Below are 15,822 nucleotides of genomic sequence, written 5' to 3'. Positions count from 1 at the left end.
GTATTTTAACTTGAAAAATTAATTAATATTTGGAGAGGGGAAGCTTGTTTTTTTTTTCTTTTAAGGTTCAGCGCTCAGCTGCTCATTAAGCACAAAATTGCATCTTCAGTAATTGCTTGCAAAAGCTGAGAAAAATGGTAAACATTTCTGTAGAACAAGCAGGAGTACACTGCAAAGCACGGCATGAGACACCCTCATTTGGGAAAGAAAACAAGAAAAACAATAAATGGAGCAAGCCAATATTTTTGAACTCTTCCACAAGTGAGTATCATCTTTATCTGCATGTTCCCGAGCTGAGGGACAAAGCCCACAAATCCAGCAGCTCCTGCAGGACTGAGATTAGGAGAATAGGGACCCCAAGCTTGGAATGCCAGCATTGGACCTTTCCTGCCAGGCAGGAACAGCAGCCCTTGGGCAGCTCCACCCTGGGATCTGCAGACAAGGAGAGGAGGGAAGGACATTCCCAGGATGGGGACACCGACAGGGAAAGGTGAAACTGCCTGCCCAGGGTCACTGGTGAAAAGCCCATCTTCACATTGCTAGCAAATCTCCAGCTGCAGAGGGTTGGGAAGTATTTCTAAGACAGCAGAGATATGGAATTCAAACAAAGTCTAGTTTTGATACAGCCAGACAACATATTTCTCATGCAAATAGTGTGAAGGAGAACTGATGTTCATACATATAAAATAATTTACATTTTTCTATAAGGCATGCTGAAAAAAACCTAATTTCTACTTTACTGTGAAATATTCTGCTCCAGAAGGACTTTTTGGCTATGAACACCAAGTGACCTTTCATATTAACATTGATTCAAAATGATATTTTTATTTCATTTTGAAATGTCAATTTGGTTTTTTTAGCCACCAAATCAAAATGAAGTGACATTTTAACTTTAAATTCATTGAAAAAACTATTTGCATTCAAATGCCAAACTCAAATAATAATTTTTTTTAAAAAAAAATCACTTGTCATTATTTTTTTTTCCCCAGAAGTTTTGAAGCTTTTGTTTCTTACATCAACTAAAAAATGTTGTCCTGGACTTTTGCTTTAAATTTTATGTCAGGAAATATTGCTTTGTCCAAATACCAGTTTTTGCTGCAATTTCAATTTATGGATCAAAAAGACAAGAACCTTCAATGTTCAATCCCCAAACAAGCAAGTCTATTCTTTTTCTGCTCTGCAATTCACTATAAACAAATTACAAATCAACTCCCCCATTACCACCCTGCCCCACCTTTAATTTCAAGAGAAAGGGGAAATTCTCATAATTTCTTCTGCATTCTGAGAAGGTAAATTTCATTACTTTTGCTATTAAATGCATAATCCTATTAGGTTTATCTCTCATATGAAATATTTCTCTCATGACTTTTTTTCTTAGATTCAGTAGAAAATTAATTCAAGGTTTAATAGTGAAGCAGCATCTGTAATGGTGTTTCTTTTAACAACTCATCTTTCCTTTTCTTTTTATTTCATTTTTCAGGGGTATTTTTTTTCTTTTCTCAACTAATTGCTTATATATGAAAGTTAATTCAGTGCATATATGGATATGGAATATAGTTGATGCAGAAGTCAAGAAAAGTTTTCAGATTTCAAAAAGTAATCTCTTAATGGTGCAAACCACAATAATGGGAGATCATCACAATGTTCCACTATGAAGCCTGGACCAATATTGAAATTCTAAGACAGCCTGAGCCCCTGTGCCTTGGAGTACCCAGTGAGCATTTTCTTGTTCAAGGTGCATCCGAAGTCCTGACTTAATCTTCAGGTGCTGGATTTGTAAGATCATGAAGCCAAACGACAGAATAATTCAATGCCACAACTTTTTATTCTGAGAACAGTGGCCTTGCCAGCTGTGGCTTTTGGCAATAGCTGAGCTATGACAGGTTTAAACTGGGGAATTTTCTCTTGTTTGTTTGGGTTTTTTTAAATTTTTTTTATAAATATCTGCATCACACAGAAACTGAACGACTGTTTCACTTTGGTCCATATTGTTTTCCCCTAAGGTGGAGCCACAAGCAGTATGAATGTTCTTGGAGAAATAAAAACCTCTGCAAGATTGGGGCTGCTCTCTCTGTGTGCATGATGCTGTTATTCGGTAATGCTGCAAAGAGAGAATTATTAATTTAATCTCGTGGAGAAAACAAGAGAGAAGATGGATTATAAGAAAAGCTGGGAAGGAAAGCACAGGGACAAACACCCAAACCCAACCTACCAAACCAGTCCAAAGGAGCAAGCTTTCTTCTAAGGAATTGCGCTGAGTTTCATTAAGCTGAAGTAAAATCTGGGAGGAAAGGGAGAGTGCAGAAAAAAAGAGGTATTATCATAAAATTATCCTAATTTCTACATAAGAACAGCTATGGAAACAGATCAGTTCTCAGGGCAAATGCCAGCCAACGTGTTGCCTATTTGGGCTGGAGTTCTTGTAGCTCAGTAATAGTGCAGTTAATTGAAGCACCTGACTGATAATTCACCAGGGAGGGTGTGATCCAACCCATCCTGAGCCATTATCACATCCTTCTCAACCCTCTTTAATTTGGCTCTGACAGGACTGTGATGGTAAGTGGTGTTAGCTCATTTCCTTTTTATTTCTCAAGGATTAAAGCAAATGGTCCTCACTCAGTGGAACTTCTTCCTACAATTTTAATTGTTCCTTTAAAGTTATTAGTATAGTTTATTAAAAGCACTTCTATGAAAGTTAGTCACTAGTAGAAATCTTGCATTTTGCATAAAAAACGTGAAATTGTGACAGTCTATTTAGGATGAGATTTTCAAGTGATTGAGTTCTAGAAATCCAAGCCCTATTCCATTACACCATTCTTCATGGTTTATAAACCTTTCCAACTGCTTAGCACAAAAACATTCTTCTTAAAAATGCTCAAAGTGTAAATCTGAATAGTATAACCCCAAAATTATTTTCATAATATGACCTGCATCTCTTGTTCTCCCCCTGGTTAAAGCACAGGATCCCAAATTGAGGGCAGTTGGGAAATTTTGGCTCACAAAAAGTAACAGACAAACATTGCAGCTGTGCTTTACTTCTGGCCTCATCCTAGAAAAACTGTGCTGATGCCAGCTTTTCTGAAAGGAAGAAATCAAGTTTTTTCTGTGTGATTAAAACAACTGAGAAGGTACTAAACATGTCTCACATGGAGTAGTTTAAGAAGGACTTGCCTATATTTTTACATAAATCATACTTAGAATTTGCCTGCTTGTAAACACCTGCAAATTCCCTCATGACATGTTCTTCCCCTCTTCCTACATTTAAAATGCAAATTGCTCACAAATAACGAGGAAAGGACTTCACAATCAGACCAGTGTGGGCAGTGACAGGGGAGAATTGGTGCAAGCCCTTCCTTCATCCCGCAGAAGGGTGTGAGATGCACATACAGGAGGCAGCTCTGCCTCCACGTCCTGCAGGGAGCAGCTCTTCCTGCACAGATAAAGAGATGCTCACCACAGGAAGAACACACTCCTGGATTCTAAGGAGGACATCTCCAGCCTTTCCTGCTGATCTCACTGGTATTGACAGCAGAGTGACATTGGCTGAGACCAAGGGCATTCCCTGTCAGACACCCCTGCTGCCCCCAGGAGCTGCTGAGCACCACACATCCCACTGCTGGAACACATTTATTAATTACCCTGACAAGGTATTCTGGGACAATGAACCCACACTGATGGGATGTGTCAGGACCAGTTTAACTTTCACTGAAGTTAACAGTAAAATTAATAACTTGTCCCTACAAAACTAAGGAATTTCTGGAAAATGGACTTAACTGGACATGTTATTTCATCGACAGATTTCAGTTGAAAGGAATTGCACAAATCCTGATGCTTTAATATAGTAACTGGGTTTTTTTTTTTTATGAAAAGATTAGCTGCTATTAAAATTATCTTTTTTCTTAATTCTACCCTTGGAATCTTTAAAGTTGGTATATTTCAAATTTGGAAAATATTCATTTCAATACTGTGAACACAATCATTACTTGTTTTGTGCAGTGAAAGGGTAAACATATCTATTTAAACAAACATCTGGACAAACAGGTGCTTCCTCATTCAATATCCTATTAATAATTCCACTTCCTTCTCTTTCCTGCTGATGCCAAACGATTTGTGAGGGATTTAAATCACAGTGGTATGAAGTGTCACCTGCTGGTATCAACTTAACGTGTTTGAAATATCCAAGGCATCCAAGTTTGTCGTGTGTCTGGAGCTAAAGTTCTGTCAAATACTGTGGCCTAATTTCAGTCAATGTTGGAAAGACCTCAAATCAATACCTGAGTAATTCAGAGCTGGATCCATCATTTAGCAGGGGACACTTTGTCATTTCAGTCACAGTCTAGTCTCCAAGGTTCACACAGTTTGCTTTGGATTGTTTGAACTGGGGGTTTGTTGTTTGGAATTTTGTTTTGCTTAGTGATAATTTTTTTCAAGGCAGAAAATCACAACGCTTGGGAATGATAAAAAAGTTCCCCACTTTGTTTTTTTAGGAGTATTGTTTGACCTACACATACAGGCCAAATATCAAAATAAAATTCATTATTAAAATAATTACATTCTCAGCTCCCTGAATCCTGACTTAGGCTTCACTTGCACATACCAACCCTCGGAAAGCAGAGATGAAGTGTCAATTTCTTATTCCGGAGGTGACTCCACATTAGTGCACTGGGAAGTGATCATTGTATATTTCTTACATGTTCAAGTAAGAAATTCTTCCATATTTAAGTATTAAGTGTTATATCTTGCAGCTTAATCAATTTTTTTTTTGTAATAGGTGATCATAAGATGAATGATGGTGTGACTAACACCACAGATAAAAACCTATTGCTGGATTAAATTTATAAATGTAGCTACAAATCCTGTCATCCAAGGCAGCAGAAAACACGAGTTTTTTTCCTGGACTACTGACTTGGCACAAGAAGAAAGGTGACCAAGAGTTTCGTTGAAATAAATCATAAGAAAAGATCTTTTGGAACAGCAAAGAAGTCAGTTTAAGTTCAATCAATCTGAATGTTCAACTATAATCATGAATTCTAGATTAATGAGTTCCTCTGCAGATTATTTAGAATAAAAAAACAAATACTTCTTTAAAAGCACTTCTCCTTCTGCTATGAGAAAAGATGGTCATATTTGGGATAAAATAGAAGCCAAAAAAAAGGGCAGGACAAAACAAATAAGACCAAAAAGCAAGGAAGATGGGCTGATGAGTGCTATGTATTCATCTGAATCTCCTGTTTGCTCATCCCTGGGATTAATGTATTTTAGATTTACAGAGAGACCTGTGAATAGAGTGACCACAAGCAGTTATGTTATACCATAACTATATATATTATCCTAATATATATATATAATACTAACTATAAACCCAAATCTACTCTGTGCTATTATTCATAGAACAGAGCACAAATTCTAAGGTTTAGTGGTTTTACACATGCATAAACAATTCCCCAAAGCTTTAAGTCAGGCAGAAAGGATGACTTTAACCAGGAAACTTTAATGCCAGAGTTAAACACTGTGGAGGGGCTGGGGGAGATGCTCTGTTCTCCATTTGCAGTGCACCCTGCCGGGGTTGATCTGAACCCTTGATGGACACAGCTCAGAGTAGAAGGACTGATGGCAAACCAGTCATTACAAACTAGGCTCACAGAACTGGACATTGATATGAATCAGAGAATCAGGGAATAATTGAGATTGGAAGGACTTCAAGAAGGTCGTGCCCACAGACAGCAGGACTCACCTCTCACCACAGATTGCAGTACCAGTTATGACGTGGGAATTGGTTTTTCTAAATAAATTGTCTGATTCTAGTAGGAAGTGGGAATAAAAATAGCATTCAGCAACTCAAGCCATCACACACATTCATTGAAAATGTAAAAAATTAAAAGGAAATCCTTTTTCCTAGACTGACAAATTAAATAGAAATAGAACTTTTGTTATCACCAGCAAACAAAAGATGAAAAAGCTGGAGCCTCCCCCTTACACAGCTGAAGTGACTGAGTCTCTTTAGGGTCAGCATTCAATTTTTCTATTTCTCAGCAGAGGAAAAGAGTTTCCATGGATCATAAAAACTAAAAAGGAAATAAAAATATATAGCATTTTGACATCAAACATTTTGTCTATTAATCTCCTTCATATATTTCTCGTGCAGCACTTTAAATTCAGTAGTAACATGCTATCTCTTACAAATATTTGCAAGCCCACCACAGCATTGTAACAGAATCACTGACAGAATTCCAAACTTTTCTGTAGTTCAGAGTCAGTTTGCAGGGCTGACAGTTTTCAGCTTGTATTAATTTGATTTTGTTGTTTGTTTAGAGTATCTTTAAACCAGAAATGAGTTTACATGCTATGCACAAATATTTTACACTGAAATATGAAAGTATGCATTTAGGAGTAGCTAGTTTACCTTTGCAAGCACAATTATCTAAAGGTATGGATTTAAGGATTGCTTCCTTCTTGCAGCTTTCAATTGCACTTATGCAATTCTTGTGTCTGGGTCTCCATGATCCCCTAGGGCTGCCATAGAAGTTCAGCACTCCATTTATAAACATAGAATAGTCAAAAGCAAGAGATGATCTACAATATATTCCTTTATACTCTTTTAAACAATTTGAAGCAGTAGCTTACTCTCCTCCTCAGTTTATTGGCAGGAAAAAAAAAAAATATTTGCTGTTGCATGAGGTCTAAGTGCAATAACAGTCTTACACATCACAATATGAAGGTTATTATCCAAAACAGAGGGCAAAATAAGACAGAACAACACAGATAATGCTCTCAAAACCATCTCAAATATAACATTAAAAAAACATAATTTTTATTTAATGGAAATAAAACAAAACAGTAAAAAGTAGTAAAGTTGAATGCAAAAAAAATAGTGAACTAGAAACATATCATGGTCCTCCAAAAGAGAAAGGATGAGACATTGATGAAAAATCCCTGTGGTGCGTTCTTTAAAAGGCAAGACACAGTAGAGTCAGTTAGGTGTCTCCTGAACATTCTCCTTTTCCACAGAAAAATTAATATTATATTTGTCTTTCTAGGCAACATGCTCAATTTTGACATCACTAATGATACCAAAAACTTCACAAAATGAACAGAAACACAAGAGGATAAATAAAAGTAGATCTTGGAATGCCTAGATTTCACATACCACATGCTGCTTGTGACTGTCTGAAATACTGACTGCGGGAAGATTTACAGCATTGCTCCTGAAGTTGCAGAATAAATTCAGAAAGCAGAGGAGACAGGAACAAAGGAATAAAAAGAATTTAAAGTGCTCCTGAAAGGAAGATGGAACTGTTAAATGCAGTTACTGAAAATGAAAAACAGCTCAGATTCCAGAGAGCTACATTTTATAACACAACTTAAATAATCAGATTTTCTTACCAGAAGGAGTGTTGTATTTGATGTACTCTGATGAGAAACAGCTAAGTTTTCTCCTGCAAGAACATAAAATGAAAATTATGTCAGGAAAAGGCAGCTTGAAAATTCCCTGTCAAAACAGAAATTATTTAGATTGTTTATGTAGCATTAGTATGGATTAATTCAGGAATAAGTATTCTTAGTCGTAACAACGTAACATAATATTCTTTTTAATAACAGTCTTATTCCGGAAAAGATTTTTTCACCGAGCTCGTGTTAAGACAGACATTTTCACAAGTGCAGAGCAGCTATTATACCTTACTTATTTACTATGCAGGTAAGAGTTTGTGACCCTGGTTTCCAGTTTGAGTGACTATGCAATAAACCCCCCTCATTTAACACTTTTTCTGTCAGCCTGCAATGAGGAAATCCTATGGGACAATCAAGTGATTGGCAAGGTGTGTTGGTGGGTTTGAGCACATTCTTACGACTAATCTAGCAGAATTTTCACATATTTTGCCCAGTAGTTTCTCTAAGAGGATGCTGAGGCATGAGGCTATTTTACACTCATCAGGAATTGCCCTTTTGTCTCGGTGTCCATCAGCAGGCAGCAGCTTCCATGGTGGGATGGCGCATTTGTTTTGCCATGCCAAGGTGTTTAATGAAGCAGCCACGTGCATTAATGGAGCATTAGAGCAGGGTTCAAACGCTGCCCTCTGACGCCTCCTCTGCTCCCCCAGGTAAGGCAGGAACGAGCCCTTTGTGTCCACATTTCCCCACTGCTGCAGCAGCCAATTCTTCTCCTGCCAGAGCCTTTTCTAATCCGAATGACTGCGCTAACTCGATCGCGACACGCGGCTCCTGCCAGCTTGTGACAAGCCACACGTGAAAGCTTCTGCTTAATGGCAAGTGCTCCCTTTCTTCCACATAATAACAGCAGAGCAATTCTTATCTTTTTTAGCGAGAAACAAGAAACAGATGTCACTTACATTTTTTTCAGTCAGTAACTGGGGATTCCTAATGTCCATCTCCTGTGACTAATTTGCCCCTTTTCACACCTTTGTGCAAGTCACTTGGGCCTGTGCAAGTCACTCACAGGCTGGCACCCCAACCACCTGTTAGGCTTTCACATTGTATTTCTACTAATTCTCTTTGCTGATTCAAGCCATCATTGCTGATTAAACAAAAGAAACACAGTCACTGTTCTCTCATGCGTGCCTTTCTCCTGCACACAAAAAGATGAAATTTAGGATCAAAATAGATGGGGCTATCACAGATGTTGACATTACTTCTGTTGTGGAGCCCTTCCATGTCTCAGTGCTACTTTACATTGCACTGAGCAGAAACAGTGACACGTTCACCATTTCTCAATCACCTTATTCTCATATACAACAGTATTAAGCAACCAGTGGTGCTATCTATTAAATTGCATGATTATACAGCAGGGAAGGTGTGTGCATTGAAGGAAATGAAGTTTTCAGTTTGTGATAGCAGCTGGCTTTTGTTGCCACTTCAGAAATCACCACACCAGAGTGCAGGAACTTACAGCACAAACCCTTCACTGAAATTCAAAGTCATAAAGGTTCCTGCTGTGGGAACAGTGATTCTGAGCCCATAAAAGAAGCTTCAAAGGAAATACTTTTTAGGTGCCCACTACTGACACTGGCTCAACTCATGCTCCTAAATGCACACTGAAGAACCTCTAGCTCTACCTGTCCCATGCAGCATCTGTGGATTCAGAATCAGTCTACATTTTATTACCTGGTAGCAGCAGGTAATTTTTAAAAAACCTGGTTTTTTTAGCCAGTTCTGGGGAAAAGGCAAAGCTGTGAAAGCTTTATGATATTCTATTTATTTGAAAACACTTGGTATAAAAAAGTTTTTGTAGCCTTTACAAATCTTCACGACTTAAGAAATGCAAAGCCTTAGTTGAATCAGCTATGAAAATGCAGCCTTAGTGCACTAAGAGTACAATAATTACAAAGGAGCTGTTACCTGATGTATTATCCACATCTCAATTTTCAGGTAAAAACTCTCCAGAAAAGATGAGAATGTCTATACTTCACTAATTTACTGTTAAATTCAGAATTGTTTTCATGGTCCCAGTATAAAGGCAAATAATTTGAATTATTCAAGGAGAAGATATCAAATCCTCCAGAAACTAATACAAATGTGCTTCTATCATAAGCATCCTCCATTACCATCATGACTTAAACAATATTAAGATAAGGATGGTAGTTCAAAAGATTAGGTTAAGTGTGGTATGTCTTTCCCTAAATGAGTATCTATCTTTGAAAAAGACATTAAGTCTCTAAAAAGCATTTTCATTCTTTAAGACTCTTTTGGACACATGTCAGACATTTGGGTAGATGTGGATAACACAAAAGATCAGTATTTCTTTTGACACACTAGTTAAAAGAAATAGATTATTTTATTCAAGTGCAGTATAATTATTTTTTAAATCTGTTGAAGCGGAGAAATTACTATTGTTTGTATTAGAGTTGAAAATGACAGGAAAGCTTCTGTGCAGCTTCAGTGGGGTGGAATGTACTCAAAGAATTGAGAAAGTCTGAAACACTTGGTAGCTTCAGATTTCTCATAGCTGCATGTATACTGTAACTGGAATCTGAACTAAAAGTGATATACACATGAAAATAAAGCATGGCACACACCAAAAATGCAAATTGTGATATGATGAGCTTTACAGTCATTAATTGTTTCTAACAAATGAGTACTAAAAGCCACACCATCTCCTCTGAAGGTTTACCTAAGTAATTCCAAAGTATCAACACACTTCTCACAGGATGCATACATTGCCTGCCTCTCAGACAAACCCTGCACAAAGATGAACACTTCCCAATTTTCCTTGGAAATAGAGAAATGGGGTGGGCTCTTCTGGATGGCTGCTGTGAGGCAGGTGCAAGAACCAGCAGTGCAAGTACATCCCCACCTGGCTGGAGCCAGCCCTGAGCTGGACCACAGCACCAGCCTCCAGCAGCTCGTGCTGAGCCCAGGAATTCACCCAGCTCTGCAAGAGGGTGCTACAAAGCACCTGCAGAGGGGTTTGGTGCCAGTCCATTCCCCACTCTCCAGATCTGAGGTAGAACAGGGGTCCACTGCACTGTTTATTTGCTGGCACAGAGCAGGAAGCTTTCAGGGGGCTGCATTTCACAGGAGCAGTGCAGCCCCTTTGCATATCTGCTCTGCTGAGCCCTTCAGAGCATCCACTTGGTGCCCAGCCTGACAGCAGGAAGCTGGAATGCTGCAGGTCAATGGAGATTGCTATGGGTGGTACAACAAAAGCCAAGATAATCCCACTCTCTAGGACAGTAGAATCAGACTGATTTAGATTTCAAAGGATTTCTAGACACCAACTCAAGTTTAACCCAAGGCAAGGTTACATTACTGTATATCCAGTAGAGTTCTGAACATGTCTGCAGATGGAGAGCACACAGTTTTTTCTCTTAGCTCCAGTCTCATGGATGATCCCATTTTTTTGGGATCTGCCCCTCTCCCCTCACATTCAAAGGCAATTTCTCTTGTTCTAGTTTATATCTGGTCTCCCCTTTCGCTACACACCTTCAGGAGTCTTCATCTTCTCTATGAAACCCCTTTTGAGTAATTGAAAACAGCAATGGGATCCTCCCAAAGTCTTTCTTTAGAAGGTTCCCAGCTCTCCCAGTGTCTCCCCATGTACTTTGCTCCAAACCCCTAACAATTTTAATATTTAATTTAATATTGTTAGTAATACTAATTCAGCACTGTAACCATGCCATCCTTACTACCTGCTGCCTTTCTGTACTTACTGCTGCCATTAACTCACTCATTTATAGGGCTTTTTTAAAAATTTATTACACAAATAATTATTGCATGACTACAGAACACTTCTAGTCAAAATCATGATGAATTCTAATTTAGGCTTGGATTTGTGCCCCATTCTCTATGAGGATATAGTTTATTAGTCTTATCTTCCCAATAACTAAAAGAATAAGTATAGCTGACAGTAGCATGGGACCAGGAAAAACATGTGGAAATATGACTTCTACAGGAAGCACCAAAAGCTCATTCATTCTCATGACTGTATTAAGAAATGCAATTGTGAAGGATGACAGCAAAACTCCTGGTATCTCCCCATGTCAGTTCAAACCTTCTCTGTAAGTAGCAGCATGTATTTCTTTCCCCCTCATTAAAAACAGAATGCCTATTATGGACATGAATACAATACCTAGTAAAATGAACCATCCAGTAATACTAGAAAATGAAATTTCAGCCAGCTAAACATGAGGAATCACAGCACCGGCCCAAGGTCCAGCAGTTTTACTGACACAGCATTACTCAATATTCTCCAGTGCCTGCTGGGTTTGAGTTAAGCAGTAGGAAAGGGAAGGAAAATGTTAAAAAGGTCAAGTTTGAGATCAGTCATCAGCCTATATCTGAATGAGCTCTATTCTGAGTGGAATGAATGTGGTACATGGGAATGTATCACCACCTGCAGATGCCACTTAGCGTTCTTCCAGCTGCTCATCACAGAGTGCCTCACCATTCAGAGCTGCACATGTTCATTTCTCCTGACTACTCACACAGCACCACAGCAATATTTTGCCTTCTTCCTTACTTTTTGTTGCTTTTGCCTTCTCTTATCTACTCCTGGCTGAAGTTTGCACACACTGATGGGTTGTAGATGGCTTTGACATCAGACTAACATTCTTCAAAGGTAGAAAATGACAGTGCTCTTTGTTTTATCCAAAGCAACCTTCTTTGACCTTCTCAGTTAATTCAGACTTATCAGCTCTTGATCCAAATTTGTTCCCATTTGTCTGAACACAGCCAGTTCTAGCTGCCTCCTCCCAGAAGCTCCAAGTCCCATCAATATTCTGCACTCTCTTTTTGAAGTGAGGGGAACTATTATGGAACAACAAGGCATTAGAATCAATGTCAGGGGAGGACCAGCTGGGACAGATGTCACATAATACAGCTCTGCTTTGGGGTGGCTGTGCCTGAAAAACGGGAATGGTCTGTTGACAGAAGAGAAGGACCTGCCCATGTCTAAAGAAAATGACCTCATGAACTACACATTAAAGCTCATCACACACTCACCTCTGGAATACAATTAACAGGATGTTTTGTGTCAGGGTTGGCTTTGGTTTTACTTTTGATTGCTTTCGGGGTTTTTTTAACCATGAGAACTTTTCTTTCTTCCTAATCCTGAATAAGAGTAGGAGTACAGAAAACTTACTATTGACCACAGCCAGACAGGATTAAATGTCTTTTGAATCATGGTCTCAGTGAAGTCAGTTCCCCAAAGTAAGGCAGTGTATTCTGTATTTTCATCAAGGCCAGGTAAGACAACTTTCCCTGATTTCAACATCAATCTGTCAATGCATCAGGCATGAGCACTCCAAGCACAAGGCAACAATAAAAGTCAACTTAAGAGCAGATTTGGCTGCTTTTTGGAAAGCACACTCTGCAGACTGGTGGGAGAAGGAAGAATCACTTCTGCCAGGACTGGAACAGAAATGCAGCTATTATTAATGGATCACCTGGATCATGACAATTCCTTCCAAAAATTCCACCCAGTTCCTGGGCCCTACATGCCTGGAGCTTCACAGGAAAGAATGTGAAAGTGATTTTACAAAGTGACAGTTGAGTTCTGGCAAAGCTAAGAAGATCCTAGCGTGAGCATTCAGCAGATGATTTACAAATAAATGAAACCTGAACAATGCCAATTTTCAAAGACACATTTTCATAGAATATGGATTTCAGCATGTTCTCTGGAGTCCTGCTTTCACTTCTAGCACTACAGTGGTATGCATAATGTTTCCACAGAATTGATTTATTCTATACTCATCTTTACAAGAGATTTCTGGCATGAAAGTAAAGGTAGGCAATGTGGAGAGCTACTTTTCCATGTCAGACATCCAAGAAAAGGCACAGAGACACTAAACCTGTACTAAATGTGATTCAAAGGATTCATTCACAAGTATTTACCCATTTCTTGCTCTAGAAATCATCAAAAAGGTTTTATTACTCCTCAAAAATATGAAGATAGAAATACAGTATCTTAATAAAATAGTACCAAACACATTAATGTATTATTGGATCTAATGAAAATACTTCAAAGTTACTGGTTTTACCTCCATATTATAAATGTTGGATACTTCTTAACTTAATAAAGCTATAAAGGCTATTACTGGCCATGCCTTGAGAAGTCTTAATTCTCCAGAAAGAATTTCAATATTGTGAAGATTCAATGTTTCAGTTATTAACTAGGTTATATTTTGGGTTTTTAGCCTGATTTGAGAAAATCCTTTCACAAAATAAAAATGTTTTTGTGTCTCAGTGTCTTGATATATAAAAAGATGGGACATTATTTTGTTAAAAATTAGCCCTTTAAATAATAAATGAAGTCAGTAATGTCAGGAAAAATATTTTAGACTCCTTGGTTATGAAGACTAATAATGAGAAAAAAACCTTAAAATGTCAACACTTCAGTCTACACCAAAACCAGCAGTCCTAACTGGACTGGTGTCATTGAGGCAGACAAATAAAATGAGTATATGAGCACTTAGTGTGCACTGTTGTATGTTTGTTGGAGACTCATCATAGCAAAATAAATCAAATATAGCAATGTAAAAGGTTGTGTTATGACTCATAAATATTTATAAACCAGGAAAGCAGTAAAGTTGGGTGTGATGCTCAGGAAAGAAAAGATTTTTCAATAATCCTATTCTTTAAGAGCTTCAGTGTAAAACATTTTTAATCCTTATATAAATGACCTTGATAAAAGGAATAAATTGAGCAAGGCTATCACCTAGTGGTCAATGGGAGCAATATATTATTTTTTTCTTGTGAACTCTTATTTGCTGGGGAGGTGTTTTGGGGGCCTTTTTTCCTCTGTAGAGATCTGTCAAATACTGAATCTGTACAGCAATATTACATAAGTAGCAAATGAATACATTAAGAAACCCTGTTGTGCCAATGTCTTATTACTTGTAATTTATTTTTTATGTCCAGTAGCTCTTTTAAATAATCTCAGAAGTCCTACTAAATCCTTAATTTCACTTAGTGTTGGTTCTTTCTTTCTTAAAATCCTATTTAGACTTTTTCAAGTGTATGCAGCATAGAGTTCAGGAAATGCTCTTTTGACCATGATAAAGGGAAGCAAAAACTGAGAAGGTATTTCTAGCAGACAGAAAACCTAAACTGAAGGAAAAAATGAAATAGTATCATTCCTAAAATAAACAAAAGGAAATACAAAAGGAAATAATCATTGTCAGTTCACAATGAAAATAGGTTTGGGTATTCTTTTAGGGGGCTGGGCTACAAGTTTGGGGTAAAAAAGCAAATAAGACAAGCCTCCCACACACACCCCCCTTTGAAGCCCTGCAGTATCAGCACTGCAGAGCCCCCAGGAGCTCAGTCACAGCTCGCTGCTCTGGAGGCGACACCGGCACAGAACAAAAGCAGTGCGTGCCCTAAGCAGCTTAGTGCCTGCACCTCCACACAGGTATTAGCCCAGGACTTTATATACAGCCTGTAGGATTACCTTATCAAGGGCACAGGGGCCAGGGCTTCTGGGCTTTAGCTGGACAATCAGTACACTGTAATTATTTGTCACTCTGGAAGAGGAAATAGTTTTCCGTCTTGGAGGTTTCCTTCTTGTTTCATGGCAGTTTTCTGCCTCAGCTGAGACCAAAAAGGTGAGAGGGTGAAATTTTATCAGGAAGTATTGGTGCTATTCATCTTCAAACCATTTGGAAAAGTTATTCTAAACAGACTTCACTGCTTTTTAAACAAACAAAATCCCCAAACAATCCCCCAAAACAAACCAACCAACCAATCAAAATCCAACACCAAACCAAAACTTGAGCTGTAACAAAAATAAGTTTCAGCTTAGAAAAGAAAGTTGTTAGTCTCCTGGACTACAGGGAACATCATGAAAAGATTGGGCACATCAGTACATGCAAGTTTCTCAGCCCATGGATGGTGATAAACCTCTTTTCCCCATGACACCACACAATATGTAGCAAGGAGTCATTTAACATAACTTCCAGAAATAATAAAGAAGTTGACCTGAAATAGTGGAGAGTCCCATTTATTTGAGAGACAGAATTAAAACATTTCCCCCTCAATTTTACCCATGACATTTTTTCCTCAAGCCCCATCATTTTGTTTGTCTTGACTCCTCCAAACAGGACTTCAGTATTTCACCTTCAACCACAAGGGCACTGCACAGGTGACAAATCCTGTCTGCACAGTGGCTGATTGCAGCTTGTGACCCCAGCTACAGCTTGTGCAAAGTACAATCCTGACAAGGAACAGCATGTGAGGGATCCCATGAAATATGAAACTCCACACAGGAAGAGTGACAGAAGTCAAAGGTAAGTCTCAAATATTGCTCTCAGCTTTCCACCACACTTCCTTCTACCTGGTGGTGGTGTTACGTGTGCTATCAGTTTCTCA

The 15,822-nt window shown here is 38.4% G+C and overlaps 1 long non-coding RNA gene across 1 annotated transcript in view; it reads right to left on the bottom strand.

Annotated features, from left to right (window-relative positions):
• Nucleotides 1-1,913: 1,913 nt before the first annotated feature.
• LOC148182963 (uncharacterized) overlaps nt 1,914-15,822 on the bottom strand; it is a 30,351-nt gene continuing 16,442 nt past the window's right edge. The window contains exons 2-4 of the long non-coding RNA XR_015773993.1: nt 7,384-7,436; nt 2,213-2,281; nt 1,914-2,101 (exon numbers count right to left, since the gene is read on the bottom strand). This is a non-coding gene — a long non-coding RNA (uncharacterized LOC148182963). The remainder of the gene's footprint in view (nt 2,102-2,212; nt 2,282-7,383; nt 7,437-15,822) is intronic.

The sequence above is a fragment of the Pseudopodoces humilis genome, chromosome 17, assembly GCF_049639895.1.
Source record: "Pseudopodoces humilis isolate 2021_Gansu_Grassland_sample_001 chromosome 17, ASM4963989v1, whole genome shotgun sequence".
In the NCBI taxonomy this organism is placed as follows: Eukaryota; Metazoa; Chordata; class Aves; order Passeriformes; family Paridae; genus Pseudopodoces; species Pseudopodoces humilis.
This window is presented reverse-complemented; position numbering and strand designations above follow the sequence as displayed.